The sequence below is a fragment of the Salvelinus fontinalis genome, chromosome 4, assembly GCF_029448725.1.
Source record: "Salvelinus fontinalis isolate EN_2023a chromosome 4, ASM2944872v1, whole genome shotgun sequence".
Classification (NCBI taxonomy): Eukaryota; Metazoa; Chordata; class Actinopteri; order Salmoniformes; family Salmonidae; genus Salvelinus; species Salvelinus fontinalis.
Genome location: NC_074668.1, coordinates 36677236 through 36692482, shown reverse-complemented (window position 1 = coordinate 36692482; position 15247 = coordinate 36677236). Strand labels below are relative to the sequence as shown.

Here is a 15247-nt window from a genome sequence, read left to right as displayed (position 1 = left end):
TGTGTGTGTGTGTGTGTGTGTTTGTGCGCGTGTTTGTGCGCATGTGCATGTGCAGGGCTTCCCTTTGCAGGAATGCCAGTTTATCCTTTTACTGCCATGGGATAAATCAGGGTCACACAGAGTGTTTCTTGGTAGTCTTAAACAAATCTACTTTGAAACAAAAGTATACACCTCACTCACACACATGATTATGGGCTTAAAAAGAAGACACCTGTACCATGTCAGATATAGAGTTGAAATGTATTCCATTTTGAGTTTGCATCCCAATATTACACTTTATATACATCAAAGAAGACTGAAACATTACAAAACCGTTTGTTCGACATAGAAACATCAGATTTTCAGCGGGTAAAAAAAAAAAAGTTGATTAATTATGACATTATAAAAAATATGAATAACATTCCACCCATGAGGCCACTAGAGGGCGATTTGTTCATTTGACTGCAGGCTACAGGGGTTGGTATTGGTACAGCTTCTTTCGAATTCCATCCTAGAGACAGTTATATATCACACACAGAGCCTCACCTCCTTATCATAGTGCCTGTGGCAGGGAGAGCAGTCAGAAATATAATAGTGTTCGAGGAATGAAACCTGAGCACCCAAAGAGGTAGGATTAAGTGTCCTATAGCCCCTGTTCTAAGGTCAGTTTTGTATCCTAATGATCAGGCTTAAAGTTATAACCTACAGTTCTAGGCCTAACTACAGGTAATAATATATAAACTACTCCACTGGGCACAGATGTAAATTCAACATCTATTCCACGTTGGTTCAACGCAATTTCATTGAAATTCATCAAGAGCTTCAAGTTCCTTGGTGTCCACATCACTAAGGACCTATCATGGTCGAAACACAACAACACAGTTGTGAAGAGGGCACGACAATGCCTATTCCCCCTCAGGGGGCTGAAAAGATTTGTCATGGGACCTCAGATCCTCAAAATGTTATACAGCTGCACCATGGAGACTATCCTGACTGTTTGCATTCCGGCTTGGTATGGCAACTGCTCGCAATCTGACCGCAAGACGCTACAGAGAGTAGTGCGTACAGCCCAGTACATCACTGGGGCCAAGCTTACTGCCATACGGGACCTTTATACCAGGCGGTGTCAGAAGAAGGCCCTAAAAATGGTCAAAGACTCCAGCCACCCAAGTCATAGACTGAATGTTCTCTCTGCTACCGCACTGCAAGTGGTGCCAGAGCGCCAAGTCTGGGACCAAAATGCTCCTTAACAGCTTCTACCCCCAAGCCATAACACTACTGAACAGCTAATCAAATGGCTCGCCAGATTTTTTGCATTGGCTCCCCTTATTTTATAATAATTTATAATAAAATTCTGCTCTGACTCTCTTGCACATGCTAATACACTGACTGGACTCTAACCACACACTCACACATACTACACAGACACTCCAACACACACACACACACACACAGACACAACACACACACACATTCCTTCACACTCTTCACGCTGCTGCACCCCTGTTTTTATCATCTATGCATCGTGACTTTATCCCTACCTACATGTACATATTATCTCAATTACCTCAACAAACCCGTACCCCTGCACATTGTCTCAGTACCGGTATATAACCTCATTATTGTTATTTTAATTGTGTTACTATTTTTCCTTTAGGTTATTTAGCACATTTTTCTTACTTACTTTTTAAAAACTCTGCATTGTTGGTTAAAGGCTCGTAAGTAAGCATTTCATGGTAAGGTTGGATTAGGCGCATGTGACAAATAAAATTTGATTTGAAACAAAGTTGATTCAAGTTTTCAAAGTATTTCTGCCCCTTTGTTTCATATCTAGTGATGCAGAAAGAAATAGGAATAATAACGTTATAGCTATCCCACCTCGCGCAGCAACCCTCAAGCGTCTGCATGCTTCCCAGACGAACATGTTCGTGCATATATTATGACGACATTTTGTGACGTTTTTGTTGATTTTGCATTTAGGTGAGGGTTTTTCGCCTGTTCGGGCACACGACATTTTTTCTGAGGCAAGCCGGAATTCGGAGCCGAAGTCTACGCCCCTTCGACGGTGATTGGTCAACAGTAGGGATTCTTCAGGAACGTCTCTTGTCGTTCAACGAGAGACGACTCGTTTTCATGCACATTTCTTTACTTAGTGATACTGTACCAAACATCTTAGTTAGATATTAAATTGAGGGACTAAGATCTCCTCGCCAAAAAGTGTCAAAGTAATGACAGATTTCTTGAGTTATATTACATTAATTGTGATAATTTTGAAGAAGTAAACTGTCTACGGCGACTCAAAATGGACAAAATAAAATTCCTGCTTTTTTCTCGTTTTTCAAGGGAAGGTATTTTAAGGGAGTATGCGAGTACACTCGCTCGGTTCGCATAGCCGTGTTCGGTTAGCTGCCAGCCGAATTAAAGCATGATGACGCTTTCCCTCGACTCCACCGGCAAAGAGCCACCAGACCTGGCGTCAATAACCCCCCTCTCTCTCTCTCTCTCTCTCTCTCTCTCTCTCTCTCTCTCTCTCTCTCTCTCTCTCTCTCTCTCTCTCTCTCTCTCTCAGATTGAAATCTCACTAGAATATATTATTTTTGACCTTGTAGTGTCTAACCAAGTTTGACAATTATACAGCTCTGGTTGTACCTATATATTAGAGGTACAACAACGTCCAACATTATGGGTAACCTTTACAGTTGAGTTTTGAGATAATGATCTGTCAATCATCTGGTTTCCACCGGTGATATGCCTACTCACAGGGGAGATACACAATATCACTCATTCTATACACACCACCCCTGTATTATGTTTAGTTACTTGGGTCATTGCCATGAGAAATATGCTCACTACAAAACTATTATAAGGGGGGGTAGATGTGTGTGCGGACAGGCATAAAAGTTGGTCTAACTACTAAAGTGAGACTTTATCCTCGTGTTTCTTGGATATTTACTTTGTTTTGTTCACTAGTTTGGTTGTTTTTCAATGTTTTAGTGTGCTTCCACTGCTAGTGATACTCACAGGCACACGTGAAGACTCGAGTGGCCCGTTAAAGGGGCAGCCGACATCTTTTGGCACTCCCCCTCCGTTGTAAAACATATTGAGATAAACATTAAAATATTTATTTTCCTTGAAGTATAAACACGTTTTTTCCCTTAAAGTATATATATTTTTAGATGACTTATGTTACTGTCCCCACAACAAGAAAATAATGTCCTTGAAACATTTAATTTAAATACTGTAGAATTCTATTCATTCCTATGGAGAACTGCACCTACTGGAAAGTGCTAATATGGCCGACTGGTGGCTTCAGTACGTTCCAGACAACTGGGAACTCTGGGGGAAAAAACAAGCCCAGACTGGGAAAAATCGCTTTGAAAGGTCATACAACTCGGAATTACAAGTCGCAAATTTGGCATCTTTCTAGCGCTCTGACTTTCTGACCTGAAGTTCACTGATGTCATGATTTCACCACAAGTTTTTTTGAGTTCTCAATTGAAAATTGAAAGCACCAACACTACAGCGAAGTGATTATCGCACACTCTGGGTAATCGGATAGCTAGTTGTGAATGTTTTCAACAAATGTTGCTAGCTACATGCTTTTATTGATTAGGCAACCCGGGGTTAGTTTAGTGACAGGGTGGCACTTCTGTATACATGTAACAGTATAACTTTAAACCGTCCCCTCGCCCCGACCCGGGCGCGAACCAGGGACCCTCTGCACACATCGACAACGGTCGCCCACGAAGCAGCGTTACCCATCGCTCCACAAAAGCCACGGCCCTTGCAAAGCAAGGGGCAACACTACTTAAGTCTCAGAGCAAGTGACGTAACTGATTGAAATGCTACTAGCGCGTACCCGCTAACTAGCTAGCCATTTCACATCCGTTACACTCACCCCCCTTTCAACCTCCTCCTTTTCCGCAGCAACCAGTGATCCGGGTCAACAGCATCAATGTAACAGTATAACTTTAAACCGTCCCCTCGCCCCGACACGGGCGCGAACCAGGGACCCTCTGCACACATCGACAACAGTCACCCACGAAGCAGCGTTACCCATCGCTCCACAAAAGCCACGGCCCTTGCAAAGCAAGGGGCAACACTACTTAAGTCTCAGAGCAAGTGACGTAACTGATTGAAATGCTACTAGCGCGTACCCGCTGACTAGCTAGCCATTTCACATCCGTTACATACAGTCATTGGTCTGTAGTGTTAGAAAATTTGATGTGAGTGCCCTGACCGACTGTCCTATCAAACTGTCCAGATCAGCAGCAGGTCAGTTCATATTGTTTTTGGACTGCCTTCTCTGTCCTGACTAGCTACAATTAGCTAGCTAGCAACGGGCACTGCACTGACTGATGTGAGTCTGTTATAGCTAACTAGCAAGGACTGAACTGTGGTGTTCAATCATGTAGCTACTCCAGGGTAGGGATCTTGAGTAGCGCAGAGGTCTAAGGTACTGCATCACACTGCTAGAAGCATCACTACAGATCCAGGTTCGATCCCAGGCTGTATCACAACCGGCCGTGATGGGGAGTCCCATAGGGCGGTGTACAATTGGCCCAGCATCGTCCGGGTTAGGGGAGGGTTTTGCTGGGGTAGGCTGTCATTGTAAATAAAAATGTTTTCTTAAACTGACTTGCCTAGTTAAATAAAGGTTAAATAAAAAATAAAAACCTACTAGCTAGATAGATACAGCGACCAAGGATAACTAGCAATAATAATAGCTAAAGCTAGGTGAAAAATCTGTCAATGTGCCCTTGAGCAAGGCACTTAACCCTAATTTGTACTGATAAGTTATGGCTGACACTGTAAAACAACACATTACACTGCGCCTTTCCAGGGTATGTGACAATAAAAAAATACAATTTAAACCTGCAGCCAGGCTAAGAAAGCTTTGCCTTATGGCTGGCTGCCTAGCGTAGCTAAGCCAGAGGTCTATTAATTAGCTAAATAGCTTGGCTTCACTGTCATGAGCCTCTAGTATAAGCCAGGTAGCTGGCACTAATTTGACCTGTGCTCCTGACTGCTGTTGTAACGGCAGCCTTCCTTCTCTTCAAGAGAAGAGGAGGTGTAGGAGGGATCGGACCAACACGCAGCGTAGCCAGTGCTCAACATGTTTAATAAATGATAAACAGAGAACACTTACAAATACAAAATAACAAAAAAGTGGCAAACCGATACAGTCCTAGCTGGTGCAGAGAAAACACAGAGACAGGAAACAACCACCCACAATCCCCAACACAAAACAAGCCACCTATATATGATTCCCAATCAGAGACAACACAAAACATCTGCCTCTGATTGAGAACCATATTAGGCCAAACATAGAAACGGACAAACAAGACACACAACATAGAATGCCCACCCAGCTCACGTCCTGACCAACACTAAAACAAGCAAAACACACAAGAACTATGGTCAGAACGTGACAGCTGTTCTCTTTCCATCTTACAAGAGAAACCTATTAAGTTAACGTGCTGCCATAATAAAGAACTGGCACTTCTGTTGTCATCTGGACTATTGCTGATCTAATCTTAAACAGAGATGCCATGCATGGGTAATACCAGTACTCTCTGGTGTATCTCTGGCTAATGCTCAGAGTTTAGCTAACATGGTTGTTTTCTTGTTATTTGTCTTTCAGTTCCTCTGTTAGTTCCCACTGATCTGGCTCCTAGCCTGGCACAGAGCATCACACAGACAACACCCCTGTGGTAACTGCCTCCGTACCCAACTCTCTCTCTCTCTGTAGACCTGAGATGTCAGGGTGATGTCAGAGGGCGTGGGCCCGGGGGGGGGGGGGGGGGGGGGGGGGGGTCTCAGCTTGGCCCCACCCGCATCGTTCAGGACCTGTCTGACACACCTGCACACACACCTCTGGACAAGCTTTTCGCTACACCCGCAATAACATCTGCTTGTGACCAATAAAATGTGATTTGATTTGAATACACCTGCACACACACCTCTGGACAGGAACACACCTGGGGCTGAGCTAGGGACCGATTCAGCTGTAAGTAGAGGAAAAAAGGGGAAGAAAGGGGAGGAGAGGAGGCAAGTGAAAGAGCGCAAAGTAGAGGAAAGGAGAGGAGATGCTTGCAGTGATAGAGAGAATAAAGCAGGGCTTTGTTTATCCCGGCAGAAGTCTTTTACTCGGCTATTCTCGCCTGTCCTGTCCTGGTCTCCTCTCTGATCAGTTGGAGCTACAGGGACAAGGGACAACTTCCTGGCTAATGTTAAATTATTCCTGGCTGTAACTGTAGAATTGTGTGATTGTGGAGAGACTGCTCTTTGTAGGCCGTCATTGTAAATAAGAATTTGTTCTTATCTGACTTGCCGAGTTGAATAAAGGTTAAAGAAAAACTAAATATTGTGGAGGGGAAGGTAGATCGAGCTACGTCTTGGTTGTGACGCTATTACCTCACTAGAATAGCCGCTATGGATTTCAATTAAGTTTTAAACTAGATTTTCTCAGTTTAGGTGAATGCAGAAAACAAATGAGGACTAAAGGATTGGTTTTGGTTTGGCAGAGCTAAGTGTTATTTAGACATTTTAGTTTCTTCAGTGTTGCTTCATGTGTATTTGTAGAAACACAGATTTCTAGTTCGTTAGTTACACTGCAAGTAACAGTATAATGTCATAATGATGTTACCACTACAGGTGTCTGGTGTGGTGGGTGAGACATCTCCTTTTTTCACTTGCCCCTTCGAGTTCGTTGACATGGAGCCTACCCCACCCCTCTACCAGCCTGTACACCCCCATTGGTTTTACTGTCACTGTGCAGACTCCAAGGACTTGTGGCTCCCCATCTGCAGAGAGGACTCGGAGAGACTGGAACAGGCTTGGTCTACCGGTGAATGAGGAGGGGAAGTAACAGGAATAGGTAGTGAGTGTGGAACAGCTGTTGGATGAGATATCATAACATTCCTCTGGTCTGCGGCCCACTGGTTCAGTCCCTGCTGCTGCCAGAGATTAGATGAATAGACTAGATGAATAGGCAGTGTGAGCATGTGAGTGCGTCACATGCTCACACTGTCTCTGTATCTGTTTGATCTGGGTTCATTGAGAATCTGTGTGTGTGTGTGTGTTGTAGGATGAGAGGACAAGGAGGAGGAGGTAGTGGCAGTAGATGGGGAGAGGTATGCTGTGTACTGGGAGCAGGGTCTGTCAGAGTATCGGGTCGGACCCCCCTTTGCCTCCAGAACAGCCTGAATAATACCTACATGTTTCAAGCAAACCACCATAGTCCCTGTGCCTAAGAACGCCAAGATAATCTGTCTAAATGACTACCGCCCCATAGCACTCACATCTGTAGCCATGAAAGGCTTTGAAAGGCTGGTCATGGCTCACATCAACACCATCATCCCAGAAACCCACTCCAATTCACATACTGCCCCAACAAATCCACAGATGACGCAATCTCTATTACACTCCACACTGCTCTTTCCCACCTGGAAAAATGGAACACCTCAGCGTTCAACACCATAGCTCATTACTAAGCTAAGGACCCTGGGATTGAACACCTCCCTTTGCAACTGGTGGTGAAGGTAGGCAACAACACATCCGCCACGCTGACCCTCAACACTGGGGCTCCTCAGGGGTGCGTGCTCAGTCCCCTCCTGTACTCCCTATTCACCCACGACTCCGTGGATGGGCACAACTCCAAATTCCAGTGGTGATTTAAAGCATGTAAATCTTGGTGGGGCAAGATCCCCAACATTTTTTTTAGATGCATGCCAGCAAATACACTACACAACACAACACTGAACAATACATTAATTGCACTATAACAGTGACAAGCGGTGCCTACAAACTGTTAGGGCCTACATAAAGCTGTCCCTATAGCAGAGCTTTCTTTTCAGCACCATGGAGTGAATCCTTACCACAGTTACACCTAGCTATCAGCGGAGCCTTGTCTGGCAGCAAAACAATTAGTTTACTGCCTTCTTAAAAAACATAGCTGATATGGCTGACCATATCTCCCTGGCATATTACATAATTTATGCAGCAGCATATAAGATATTTTTGGACTCACCTTGTGTGTGGCGGTCCTTCATTGACAAATTTTGTCATCAAAGGAAAAGATTTACAATTCTGAGTTGGATGACCGTTGAAAACGTATTTTCCCAGTCTGACTTCCCGGTTGCAATGCTTGCGGTTAGCCAATGTCACCGATTCCTTCCGAACAACTCATTGTTGAATTTGCGATATCCAACTTGTTGTGTAATGTTTATGTCCGATGGCCGATGAGCACCGATATGTTTTATCTATAATTTATCTTCATATGACAAGGATTAAAACTGATTTGCCAGTAGATTGTCTACTTGATTTATGACAATGACTGCTAGCTAAGATTTTGAAAGTATGATGTTCATGATCAGTACAATCAAAGCTACTGTAGATATAACGTGATTTGACGTCATTTTATCTGTGGCCAATGACCATGAGCCTTCCTGGAAGGGCACTTCTAATGTAACTCTATGGCAGCACCCAAAGGGCTCACATTCTTGATGTCTACCGTTACTAAAGGCGGGTGACAGTGTCCCCATGAGTGACAGAACACTGAGCCAATCACGGTGCAATGTTGAGCCAATCACGGTGGAATGCTCCTATTTTCTGCAGGCCTGCCCCATCACCACAGAAAGCACTAAGCTACGCTGAAACACCTGCGTTTTGGAGCTGCCTGTTTGTATGCGGCTTTATTAACTCAATGATATGTATATAATTTTCTTAACTTGTTTGCAAACTGATATGTAACACGTATTAATGCCAAAATAACATTCAAAACAGGCAAGCCCCCCCCCACCCAAAAAAAATATTATATATATATTGTCACGGCTCCTCCTCTGCATTGCAGGGGCGGTTCCTCCTGCAGGCAGAGGAGGGTCGTTAGTGATTGGAGCCACCTGGGCTCAGGGTATAAACTGTTTCACTAATCACCTCTCTCTCTCTCTCTCTGCTCCTCCAGGTATGATCCTGTTTTGTTTGTTCCTTTGTAGTTTTGCATAGTTTTCACTCAGTCATATTCACACACACAGATTCACACGTCCATGCACTTTACATACACCTTACATTATGATACTTCCACACCTCATTCCTTTTTCTCAGTTTAAAGTTAATAGTTTGATTTATAATAAAGAACCTTTTTAATTGGCCTATACCTGTTGTTCGTGTCCCCTCATTTTTGTCACAGGCTATGAGCCGGCTTGTGACAATATATACATTTTGAAATTATTTTGAGCAAAACATTTGGGGCTCATAGAGTCCCACCTGCCCTGAATGACGGGTCGCCACTGCCAACACCATCATTAAGTTTGCCAACGACAACTCATAGACTGTTCTCTCTGCTACCCCCGAGCCATAAGCGTGCTGAACAGTTACTCAGATGGCTACCCGGACAATTTACATTCACCCACCTTTATTATTTATTTCTTTGTCTTAATTGTTTTACACTGACTCCCTTGCACTGGCTCTATGCACACCCACTAGACCATATGCACATACTCACACATACTATGCTGACACTCTAACACACACACACACACACACACACACACACACACACACACACACACACACACACACACACACACACACACACACACACACACACACACACACACACACACACACACACACACACACACTCAAACATACACAAATGCATATAGACGCAAACCACACACACACACTCACACATAAACACATTTTCACACATGCTGCTGCTACTATGTTTATTATATATCCTGATTGCCTAGTCGCTTACTCCTACCCACATGTACATACTGTATTACCTCAATTATATCAACTACCTCATTCCCCGGCACATTGCCTCGGTACTATTTCTCTTTTTAACTCTGCATTGTTGGGAATGGACTCATACGTAAGCATTTCACTGTAAAGTCTACACATGTTGATTTGAATTCTTCGAGGCCTGGAAACATTGCTCAATTGGTATCAAGGGACCTAACGTTTGCCAGGAAAACATTCCCCACACCATTACATCACCAGCCTGTACCGTTGACACCATGCAGGATGGAGACATGGACTCATGCTGCTTATGCCAAATTCGGATTTGGCTATTAGCGTGACGTAACAGGAACCGGGATTCGACGGACCAGGTGACGTTTTTCCACTACTCAATATTCCAGTGTTGGTGATGGCGTGCCCACTGGAGCGGCTTCTTCTTGTTTTTAGCTAATAGGAGTGGAACACGGTGTGGTCGTCTGCTGCAATAGCCCATCTGTGACAAGAACCGACGAGTTGTGCGTTCCAATAGGCTGTTCTGAACACCACTGTTGTACCGCGCTGTTATTTGCCTGTTTGTGGCCTGCCTGTTAGCTTGCACGATTCTTGCCATTCTCATTCGACCTCTTATCAACAAGCTATTTTCTCCCACAGGACTGCCGCTGACCGGATGGTTTTTGTTTGTCACACCATTCTCGGTAAACCCTAGACACTGTCGTGTGTGAAAAGCCCAGGAGGCCGGACGTTTCTGAGATACTGGAACCGGCGCCCCTGGCACCGAAGATCATACCACGCTCAAACTTGCTTAGGTCACTCGTTTCGTCCATTCTAATGTTCAATTGAACAGTAACTGAATGAATTGATGCCTGTCTGCCTGCTTTATATAGCAGGCCACGGGCTCACTGTCTATAGGAGTGAACCATTTTATTGAACGGGGTGGTGTACCTAATAAACTAGCCTCTGAGTGTATGTCTGCTGCAGAGACAATATGGAACATAAGCTACAAATCGATACTTGTAGACAAATATCTATATAATAGAGAGTAAATACAGATAGAGGGAGAGGGTGCAGACATGTCAATTAGGTAGCGACCCCCCCATCCCTAATTAACATGTCTGCACCCTCTCCCTCTAGCTGTATTTACTCTCTATTTTCCCTCTTCACCCTTAACCCCCCTTCCATGGTCAGCTGATCATGCAGTACCAGCCAATTGCGTTGCAGGAGGAATGGGTCTCATCCCCCTCGGAGCAGACACGCCCACACACTGTCAAGAGTGGCGTCAACAACATGACAGCAGAGATATCTGTGTTTGTGTGTGTGTGTGTGTGTGTGTGTGTGTGTGTGTGTGTGTGTGTGTGTGTGTGTGTGTGTGTGTGTGTGTGTGTGTGTGTGTGTGTGTGTGTGTGTGTGTGCGCGCGCGCGTGCGTGCGTGCGTGCGTGCGTGCACGTGTGTGTGTGTGTGTGAGAGAGAGAGATTTACGGTTTGCCCTCTGATCAGTCTCCAAGCCATTTAGTATAATGGATTACCTCTAGTTGCCCTACTAAACTCATTTTAGGTGTGTGTGCTAGTTTTTTTGTCCTCTAACTGTCTGTGTGTGTGAGAGACATGCGTCCTGCTCTACTGAAGGCCTGTCTGTGTGTGAGTACATGCGTCCTGCTCTACTGAAGGCCTGTCTTTGTGTGTGAGAGACATGCGTCCTGCTCTACTGAAGGCCTGTCTGTGTGTGAGTACATGCGTCCTGCTCTACTGAAGGCCTGTCTTTGTGTGTGAGAGACATGCGTCCTGCTCTACTGAAGGCCTGTCTTTGTGTGTGAGTACATGCGTCCTGCTCTACTGAAGGCCTGTCTATGTGTGTGAGTACATACGTCCTGCTCTACTGATGGCCTGTCTTTGTGTGTGAGTACATGCGTCCTGCTCTACTGAAGGCCTGTCTGTGTGTGTGAGTACATGCGTCTTGCTCTACTGAAGGCCTGTCTGTGTGTGTTTTTCAGGTGATAGATCACCTGGTATTCATGGATCACGGCATCAGCCTCGCCTGTGACTTCCGCTTCAGATCTATCATACAGTGTGGTGAGTGTCTGTGTAGTGAATGACTTCAGGAGTGGGTGTATGTGTTAACTGTGTGTGTTTGTTAACTGTCTGTCTGTAGTGAATGACTTCAGGAGTGCGTCCCTGTCCCTGCTGGGGAGCGATTACAGGAGTGGCCAGGAGTAGGGCTGGGTGGACAGAGTTGAGTTCCAACCTGTCAACTGGCATAGTGCACTACATGGACAGGCCACTGGAATAGCCGAGTAAGAACACATACAGATAAGCGTCCTCAGTCTACTCAACCAGTATTTACTACTGCATTTTGACACATCGCTTTCTCTCTCACCCCTTCTCCCCCCCCCTCCCCTCTCAGGGACATCCAGAGGTTCACTCTCCCCAGTATCAGTCGTCTGAGACCATTCACCTTTGACACTCTCTTCTACAACAGTCCCACCTACTGCCAGACCACAGTGGACACTGGGGCCTCAGAGGTTAACAAGCTCCACTTACTGTTCAAACACAGACACCCAGAGTTTACTGGAGCAGTGTCTGTGGTTGGACGCCTCATGGGTGAGACACATAATACACAGATACAGACACTCCACAGAATATGACTTATTTGACAACCATTCTAATTACAATTCAATAAAGAATGCAACTGTCTAGGAAACATGGCACCTATTGGAATCCTACATCTTTAAACAGGATTAGCTTATCTTTATCGCTGACCTTTTATTGAACAACCTCAGATTCACCTACAGGTTTGCTGATCCAGTTTGACCTGCTGACCAATCAGAAGACCGGATCAGGAGAGGCAGACAGAGATGAGGTAACCAGGTCTTTACAGTGACAGACTCTGTGTCTGTAGTATTACATACAACCTGACTGACACACCTCAAGCTAAACTCCATATAATAAAATCTCACAGTGGATTCATTAAGTGTGCTACACTTACATATATAATGTTACTCATCCTAGCCTCTATTGTCTATATGAGGGGGCACTGTAGGCCACTATTGATAGACATCCTGCTGTACAGTACAATTCATATCTAGATGCCACTTTGTTAATGCTATAGACATCACAGTGTATGAATGTAATGACTATCCCATTATATTTATGATCTATAACATGATAACCCCTCCCTTTCTTGTCTGTCCTGTAGGGGTGTAACCGTGACCACTTCCCTCTGACCTGTGATGCATTGGCGCAGGCTCTGTGCAGAATGGGCCTCCAGGAGCACCTGGCTACACTACAGAGCGTGGACCTAGACCGTGACTCACTGGTGAGACTGTGTGTGTCTTCATCTCTTCTCTGTCTTCCCTCAGGCTCTGTGTGACGAGACTGACCTGACGGAGCTGGGAATCTCTCTGGGACCGAGGAAGAAGATCCTCCGCTTCATACGGAAGAGACACTTCCTACAGGTTAGGGTTCATAAGCTCACAAAGTACTTTGTGGGTCTCAGTAGGAAGTAGGAAAAAGCAGATATTCATTAGAATTAATGTTTCTGTGTGTGTGTAGGAGGGTCGGCAGGGGACGGTGCTTTTGGCCTCAGGGCTGCAGACCCTACCAGGTCCCTCAGACGATGCCCCCTCTCCCATGGATTGCCTTGGCAGGTAGTCTCCAGGGGAGTCGGCACGGCGACAGCAGTTTCTATGTGGTCTGGGACCACTGTACCATAGTTTCTGGGAGGCTAGAGAACCGTTGAAGATACATATGGTGCATAGGATGCACATGGGGTGATGTGTATGTAAATACCTAAGTTGATTTATAATGTTATATAGGAATTATGTATGTGAAGATATAAAAGGAGAGAGTACTATTCCCGAATATGCTGTATAAATAGAACACTAGTGTAAAGGAGATATAATGGGTTACAAGAGATTTAATGAAGTAACTTGCACATCCACACGTAGTGGTGTAAAAAGTATTCTGAGAAATGTTTAGAGTGGTCCCTTTGTGGATTATTTGATAAAGATAAGGTTAAAGCATTGTATGACTGTCTAAAGGGTCTGGGGGGAAAAGTATCCGACAAAGATTGGCGCATATCCACTTTTGGTAAAGTTACGGGACTTGACTAATCCCTAACCAATAAAACTACAAATGCTTATGAGAATTCCTCCACCCCGGTAATACATTTGGAAAGAAAACCCATGCCCTGTTAAATGGAACCAATGAATGTTTACCATGTAGAGACTTAACAAAAATGAAGGCTACAATTTATTGTACTCCCGATGGAGTTTTTGTTGATATCCCAAAATGATGAAGTTCTAAGGCAAAATTTAACCACTCTCCGAGAAGGAGTTGGAAACTGGCTCTGTTTCCCAGTCTATCCTGTCTCAGGTGCCAGACTTATTATGGACAGAGCACTCCATCTACAGTGGACTAATAGACAGTGCCAGCCCAGTTATAATACATGTTGATCCCAGAAAGTTTCTCTCTTCCCTTCTGAATTGGCCAATATATTCGATAAATTCATCGAATTACATGTTAATCTTACAATAATAGACATTTAATAAGTGTGAAGCAGAAAGTGAATGTCCAACAGAAATTGGTAATAAATATATAGATTAACATTGTTAGGGTAGAGTAAAATTAAAACAATGCCTTCCAATAAGGAGAAAGTGATCATGTTTGTTTTGTTTTTAAATCTTACAATAGGGGTAAAAGCAGAACATTGTAAGAGAGTAATCTGTGTGTATTAGCAGTAGTGAGAATGTTTTTTTCTTCTGGAAAAAGTGAATGGTAATATTAGTGGCATTCAGATAGCACTCTAATAATGCAATATCTTAGTGATTTGAAGAAGTAAATGTTTCAATACAAGGTCACATGACGAACAGAGGGATTGAGAATTGGGACTGATTATATTAGAGGCTGACATCTGTAGTTTGGGTTAGAGATACGCTTCCTCTGGACAAATAGATAAGCTGCCAGTGAAAGTGAGTGGTACTCACTGAACTCAAACAGGCTGTAAGGGACATAGTGTGACATTTGGGACAGAGGTATGAATAATTGAATAAGAGACATTTTTGACAATTTCCAATTATTATTACTCAATTCTATAGTTTAGGTAACACCAGTGATTTAAGTAAGAAGGTAATGTCATCTAAAACAATAATCTGTTTCCATTATGTGGAACTGTGTCGAAAATTAAAGTAGATCCAAGTAAATGTTTTTAGTTCCGAATATTGAGCTGATAAGCCAGCACCAACTTTTTGAAGGACCTAGCAGATTTGTTAAACAACAGGTTTCATATTTTGGCTAGTTGATGTCACAGGGACAGTCAGTACAGTCAGTATTTTCTTCACATGCCTACCTGTAAAAGGGAAAAATATATGTTGGTAAGGGTTGACTCCTAATGGATTGAAGTTTTCGGGGAGTGAGTGAGTGTAAGCCAATTTGCAAAAATGGTTTCAAATGTGTCTTGTTATTCTCTTTGTATTAAGAATATTGGTAGAAGTAATAATTTGTCGTACAGTGAATCGTTTGCCTGGA

General features: G+C 43.9%; 1 pseudogene; it reads left to right on the top strand.

Annotated features, from left to right (window-relative positions):
• Positions 1 to 6965: 6965 nt before the first annotated feature.
• Positions 6966 to 14454, top strand: LOC129852865 (phospholipase DDHD2-like; annotated as a pseudogene).
• Positions 14455 to 15247: the final 793 nt, after the last annotated feature.